Genomic DNA, 8,012 nt, shown 5'->3' on the forward strand with positions numbered 1-8,012 from the left:
AATCAAACATGGATAATTTGATTCTTTTGTAGTTCCAACTCATATTTCAGATGTTTTGAAGAAGTCATTTTATCTTCTCTCATGAAAATCATTGAGTTGCTTAAAGTTTCTCAAATTGAAATAGTTCCAAATAGAATTCAAATCTTTTCAAAACCCTTTTCATTTATTTAAATGGAAGAAGTCATGTCATCTTCTCTCTAGGCTTTTGTGATGAAATGAATTTGAATTCATGGAGATCATAAATGCAAGATGAATGTTTGGGAAAGTCCTTTTATTCCCTCTCATTTATCTTTCAAAAAGTTTCAAATTTCACTCAAATTCACACATCACAATCAAACTATCTATTTATTTTTACATTCCAAAATTTAGAATTTTGGGATGTTACAAACCTACCACCCTTAAAATGAATCTCGTCCTTGAGATTCGGAGAGGCTAGAAATTATTTTCAATTTGGAGTTATTTGGGTTTTATTCAAATTATTTTTCTCCAAAAATAAAATAAATGGAAAATAGGTTAAAATGATTCCCTACATCATAAAATTGGATATAAATAAATTTGAAATCATTTTGGTTTTTTTAAAATGATTTTTATTGGGTTTTATTGCATCAGTAGCACTCTTTGTTTTATTTTCATTTTTGCAGATTTTACTTGGCACTAGAGAAATGTTCATGTTGTAAAAAATATGTTTCTGAAAATTTTGATATATAATATGCCTATGTAAAAATGCATTTTAATTTTCGTTATTCAGTTTATCATTTTCTGTTAAAAAAACAAAATCTGCGCGTGCACGTGGAACTAACTGTCGCCCACGTGCACAGCATAGTGGCAGCGGGCACCCCATCTTTTCTTTTTCTTTTTCCTACATGGGCCAGGCCCAGCCAACCCTTTTTTCACTTTGACTGAATTTTGTTTAAAAAAAACTACAGTGCGTGGCCGGGCCGAACTTTTAGCGCATAATCTTTTTCAAATTTCATCCACGTACGTATATGTTTAGTCCCACATTGCCTAGCCTTTGACCCTTAAACCTTTTTTCCACCTATAAATATAGACCCATAGAGCTTCCAAAAATCATCCGATTCGGATTAAACCAATATTTTGGTTTGACTAGATTCATTTAAGAAAAATATTTTTCTTCTCTCCGGCGCGACTTCTCGAAGTTGTCTCCTTTCTCTGAAGTCATCTTTTCTCTACCTTATAAAGATATCTTTCTTTGTTTTTTTATACTTCTGCAGTTTATTATTTCTAGAATATTACTGTAAAATAATTAGATTATCAATTAGTCTATATATTTATATATTACACCTAGAATTCTTTCAGCCGTAGCTATTTTTTCCCGTAAAACAGCTAAACCCTGATTTTTCAAAAAGCCATAACTTTTTACTCATTCATCCAAATTAGATGAAACCAGTGCCTATAGTTTTGTCTTGTTTTCACCTATCCAGTGAACCTGTCACATCAACTTTTTGAAATTTTTAAATTTCAAAATTTGTTCAAATTCATATTCAAACTTCTTTTGTTCATAACTCGAGTTTTATAACTCCGTTTGAGTTGATTCTTTTTGCAAATCGAAGCTCTTGACCTAAACTTTCTGATAAGGCCAAATTCACTTAATTTTGGTACTGTTAGAAATTGTTTTATGTTTCAAGAGTTATTTTCTTGGTTTTTTTATGTATTCCGAGTTGTCTTCTTCGTTCTTCCTGATCTTTTGGGTGATTGCTTATGTGTGGTTACTATTGCTTTCTCACGCTAGATTGACCGGAGTGTGACGAGTAGACCTATGATGAGTTATGAGTGTGAATCATCTTCATCAACAGTACAAGGCGAGTTCACACTTTGATCATATCCCTTTCATACCCAGTTTTTATGCATTAGTTTCACCCTCAAACATTGCATGGTTAGGATTTGATAACATGTGGGTATTGGGAAGTAGATGATGAGGTAGAACCTATTGCCCTTTTTATATCAAACCCTTGGGAGTTACTTCTACGTTATGCTTATACTGCCATGCTATGCTCGTAGACGTGGTTTGGTTGAGTGTATCCATGACAGATGTGAGAGTTGTTAATTAATCGTTAACTTAAGGTGGCTACTTAAATACACATCTGGGTGGATTGGTTGCGGACACCTGGGGATATACCAGTGTTGTCCTAGGAGATCCCGGGGAACCCGTGTGATCATCCTATGGTTCCCCACCCAGGCTCAAAGGGATCATAAGATTATCCATGCTAGAAACTTTTGTGTGCAGCCACAAGCTATTATGGGCTCTAGCATAGTGGAGTAAGTTGCATGACCTCTTCCAGTGGTAGGCTAGCAGATGTAGGGGATATAGGTTGGTACGGTCTACCCGGGGTTAGAGTTAATGCTTCTGAAAAACTGTGTCTCGGTCATCCATTTCTCAAACACCATGTAGTGTGAGAAATCCAACGGAGGATATCGAGTCTTATGGGGAAAAGTGCGCAAACCTCTGTAGAGTGTACAAACTAAACATGATTAGCCGTGTCCCTGGTTATGGACATCTTGAGTATCTGATTCTGGGATTATCATGTTGATCTCATCACTTTACTTAATTAATTTGTTGGGTTATAAATATTATTTTGGGATTGAGTTGGGGATATACCTTCTCAATAATTTTCATCAAAGTTTGTAGTTAAATAAAATATATTCCTTTGCAGTAGGGAAAATTGGCTTTTCGCAAAAACATGATAACCATGGAGCTTGTTCACTAGACAAATATGCATGTAGTGATAGCTATTATTCATCATTATCCTATGGTGTGAATTTGCCAGTACATTCAATGTACTGACCCTTTGTGGATGCAACATCGCATGTTGCAGGATTATCTTATGACGAGTAAGTGATACGTTAGGGTTACGATTTCTACACTCAACTTTGTCGTTGGTGTTGATGGGAATCCACAACCTTATTGTTACTTCCGCTATTTGGATTGAGGTAATAATACTTACGTTACTTTATACATGTGATTTACCTCTGTTATAAATCCTCGAGTATTGTGTGTGTCAGCATACCGATCCAGGGATGACACTTAAGCATAGAGACTTGACCGTCTGAGGTCGGGTCGCTACAAGATGGTATCAGAGCACATGTTGACTGTAGGACATGACCCCTAGAAACTGGCAAGCCCATAGGAAAGATTTTCTCTAAAACTTTATTTTTCAAAAGGATCTTTTAACTCTCATCTTTTCTAAGCTTTACCAAGTATTTCCTCTCATCTCAAATAGTTAGACTATACCCTTTCCCCTTTTTACCATGCGAGGATTCGACTAATGAGACTACTCCAAGAAGTATAAGATATCAGACAACTAAGACCACTTCGGAATGAAGAGGATTTCACCATGTATTATAATGGAAACTACAGTGGTTGGAGACTCCAAAGACTATGAGAATTGGAAGGCTCTGAAGAATTTTCAGATTTGTATGACCTAGGAAGGCTACCCTTATGGAATTTATCAGACTATTCAAAGTTGTCACTACTCGAGATCAAGGTGTGTCAGAGAAATACTGGAACATAGAGCGTTAAAACTCAAAGTTTTTGTCAAGAAAACCTTAAGGCAGGAGATATCAACTATGGAATGATAGCTCACGGCAATGACATGGGGATAAACACGGCTATCCATGATGTTATCGATGCTTATGCTATTGCCACCGTGCTGAGTTAAGCATGCATTTCTTCGGAAGGATTGGATGGTAGAAGGCCGATGGAGCATCTATCAGTAAGGGATACAGTTTTAACCTTAGCTAGTGTATCACCAGGATCGGGGGTATTACATCAAGAATTTTAAAATGGACCTTTAGGAAGCCATATTTGACAAGGAAGTATTTCTTGTAGAACTCAGGACCCAGAAGCTGAAAGTATCCAAGCTGGAGGAGCAAAACTTCGAGATACCGGAGATTCGTCAGGATTTGAAGGACAGTAGTACCATGATTCAAGCCAAGGATGTTGAAACCCAGAAGTTGGAACGCAACTCCAGAAATATTGAAGGATGTCACGAGAGACTTCACGTCAACAGAGATGAGCTGGCAAAAGAACTTGAGAAGGACAAGCACGATCGGAAGAATCTATCAGAGACATGAACAAGGCTTGAAGAGTTTGGCGACTTTGAAGATTTATTGACCCTTAGAAGACCAAACCCCTGTTATATACCTACGTTAGATGCGACCTTTGTGAGCTGTCGTTCGTTTGATGTTTTTTCGACAACCACAAAATAAAATATGTCCTTTCAAAACTATTGTTTGTATTGTGTGTATCCCTCTCTGCCTCTCTTATCTCACCCCAAAACCCCTGGATCCAATAGAGGATGAATGGAGAGGAACTCATTTTTCTTGGACTGATAAGTCAATTGGGGACGGACCAATGGATTCAGAACATGGAAGATCACATGAAGAATAACCCTATAGCCTGGAAGGATATGACCCAACATGCTCTTCAGTTCTTTGAAAGAGGTGTTGCTACTTGGTGGAGGATGTACCAAACCATCAATGGATGGCAAGGAGTAGCCACTTGAAAAGAATTTAAGTCGACTTTACTAGAGTCTCGGTTTGTGTCCCAAAAATTGAAGCCTTATGGAAAGGATATGAAGAAACTTTGTGCATGCAAGCTTTCTGGAGAAATATGACACACCCATAAAGAACACAAGGATGAATGCCCTAACTATGAAGGAGGTCACATAGCTGAAGAATGCCCAACTAGGCAGATCAGTTGTTTGTTTTGTGTGAAGGGACTACCCACTACCCTGCTTAGTGTCACATTTACCCCATGGTACAAAGAACCATCTAGCAGAAGAAAGAAGCAATGAAAGGAGCCCTCATGGAAATCTTAGAAGAACCGGTGATAAAGGAGGATGTCAAGGACACACAAGAGGAAACAAAATTAAAGCTTGCACCAAGTCATGCTACTCATGGGGAGAAGAAGGACACATCTCCCAAAATTGTCTGGATGGAGACCTAGTAGAATTCCCAACAGAGGAAGTAGAGTATGATCCACAGGAAATAGAAGCCCTGATTGGAACGGAAAAAACCAGGAAGAGAAATAGATTGGATTCCAGGAAGGACCTGAGTCATATCACATGTTTCAGGTGCAAGGAGTCAGGGCACTACTTCAGCAGTTGCCTAAAAAGGAAGCCGAGGACCCAAGGAGGCTTTGAAATCACAATGCAACCTCAAAACTTGTGTCAGAAGTAATATGCTTTTGTTGTAATGAAGCATGGCACTTTGCCAGAGAATGCCCCAAGGAGAAGGAGACTTGTGATAAATAGTTGGGTTGTAACGAGCAAAATAGTAGTACTAGTGAGAACCTTTTCCTTTATATTGAGGCGATGAGTTGAGGCATGAAATGGAAAAGCAAGAGATTGTAATCATTAGAGAATCAATAAAGTTAGTCTCGTCAGTACTGATTTGGAATTTTATGAGTTGTTACTCTATGAAGAAAGATTTTGACCATTTTCGAGGATATGAGAAATATGGTCTATGGATGAATTTGTGCATTTGAAGGGTGGTAGTACCCTGTGAGGAAACTTGACCCCTGGAAAGGATTATGATATCCATGGAGTGTGTCGTGGAATTGTCACGGTAGATGTCCTTAGTGTCAGGACTTAGTCGCGAGGCCAACGCATCTATGTGGTAGCTTGAGAGGGGTTGAGTGGAACGAGAGACGCGAGGTCTTACCCAGGTTCGGCCCCTCATGGTGGAGGTAAAAGCCTATGTCCTGCTTCATTGATATTAATTATGATGATCACGATTACAAGGGAGCTCTATCTCTAGAGCTATTGAGTTGTCTGTCTAAACCTAACTTATCAAAAACCTGTCCTCTTGGGGTGCCCTGCCCCTCCTTATATAAGTTAGAGGGGCGGGTTACATGTGGAGTCCTATTAGGATTAGGACTAGTCTACCTTCTAATACAAACCGGATACAAGTCCGGGTCTTAACTCCTCGTAAGGTAAATATTCCTCACGGCTTTCCTCTTAAACCGGCCCACCATTAACTTAAACTGGCCTTCTGGGCCTTGGGCCTTGTCATCCGTCTGTCTCGCCTACCTAGTTACCAGTGAGTCATAATGTTCAGGAAGGTTGCTTGTAAACTGTCTGATCAGGGCGGGTCGCCAGTGAATCGCCAAGTGTAAACCGGGTCTCAAGTAAACCGCCAAGTCCTGCCGGGTCATATTTCCGGCCGGGTCATACCGCGGGGTATATCCCCGATATTAGCCCCCAGTTTAGCTTGGATTTATCCATGGTAAACTTATGCTGCAAAAAACACAAGAACAAATTTGACAGGTTGTGCCCCGGGTTAAGAAATTCTTGTAAACCTGCACCTGAACATCCTTAAGTCCTTGTCATTTCCTTCTTCTCAAAAATCCAGGTCAACAGACCAGCTTCATAATCAACTTGTTTGCATAAGAAATATTGTAAATCAAGAATCCATTTGAGTCGGCCTTCAATGCTCTGACTTGACAAAAATATTGGACTTTGAAATATTCAACTGATATCTAGCCGGCTTGAAGATGTAGAACTTGCCAGTTTATGATTACCACCATTGCCGGGTTATAAAAACTGATAATTCCGGGTCATGACTGTTATATACACCGGGTCACACAATTAATCTTCCTGCTTTGCTCAAAACTGAGAATTTGAAGATGTTCCTCCTTTATATGCATATTACCTGTAGCCCCCAAGTCTTAAGAGGAGAACATAGTGATAGCTTAAGACTTGCTTCAATATAAATGTTACAACCTTTGAAGAAATCCAGATTGTTCATCTTAGTCACTAGTCAAAACTAAATATTCCACATATGTAGCCCCCAAGTGCTGGGTTGTCATGCTTGCAGTAGCCTGGGACTTATAATTGCCTTTATGCTCATAAAAACTTCAACCAGTGTAGCCCCAAAGGGTCGGGTCATTATGCAATAATGAGTAGGGACTTTATAAATATGATCATGTAGACTTGAATAATGTAGCCCCCAAGTGCCGGGTCGTAAGCCTGGAGCGACTCGGGACTATTCCTTCAATTATAGAATAAATCATATCCATTGATAATATAATACCAATTGCTCTAAAGCGACTTTGAAAACCTTAATCATAATACTGGTTATTAATAACCATAATAAAATCCCGCCATGTTGGCTATTGGAAGATTTGAATAATACAATCCAATGATTTATGAGCGCATGATTCCAATGGCGCAATCCAAATATATACTAGAGACTTATAATCCCAAGCCAGTCCGGGTTAATAAACACTGGATAATTTATCAACATACTGGCGACTTATAGCCGAAAGCCAGGTCGGGTTAATAAACGTCGGTGATTTATAATCATGCTTTATTCAACCTGTTTCTGCATACAACAAGTTTAAAGTGTCCTGGCGGTTTACCTCCGGACGGGTCATAATGCCCAACATATAACCCTGGTTTATAACCAAGGCTTGCACTTAATAATAATCAAATATGAAAATGTCATTCGATGTGACATTGAATCACATCGTTGGTTTACCAACTTTTTGTAGTAAAGGTGATAACCCGAATTTTGAGTACTGGTAACTCTTCCTATGTCTTGCTGGTTTATAGTAAAACCGTACCGAGTTGTAATAAACACTGGATTATCCATATATAATATTGGCAACTTGTAGTCTAAACCAGACCGGGTCAATAAGCACCGGATTATAACTGATCATGTACTGACAACTTGTAGTTGAAAGCCAAGACGGGTCAATAAACGCCGGTTTATCATAAGATAATATGAACCTTATCAAAGGAGAAAAAACTTGGCAAATTAAAAGCATAAAAAGAATATGCGAGGTTTTTCATGGGCTGGCAGGAAAAAAATCGAGGCTTTTCATGGGCTACCAGGCCACTAAGTTAAACCATTTTACAAAGCATTTTAAGATGGACCTCACATTAACCAATCGCCGATCTAACTTTGACAAGTTCAGGGTCTATGAGATTGACTTGTCAAACATTCGGCGGGTCATACCAGGATTACCTGGACGGAGTGTCTTACTTAAA

The sequence above is a fragment of the Triticum aestivum genome, chromosome 5A (assembly GCF_018294505.1).
Source record: "Triticum aestivum cultivar Chinese Spring chromosome 5A, IWGSC CS RefSeq v2.1, whole genome shotgun sequence".
Lineage (NCBI taxonomy): Eukaryota > Viridiplantae > Streptophyta > Magnoliopsida > Poales > Poaceae > Triticum > Triticum aestivum.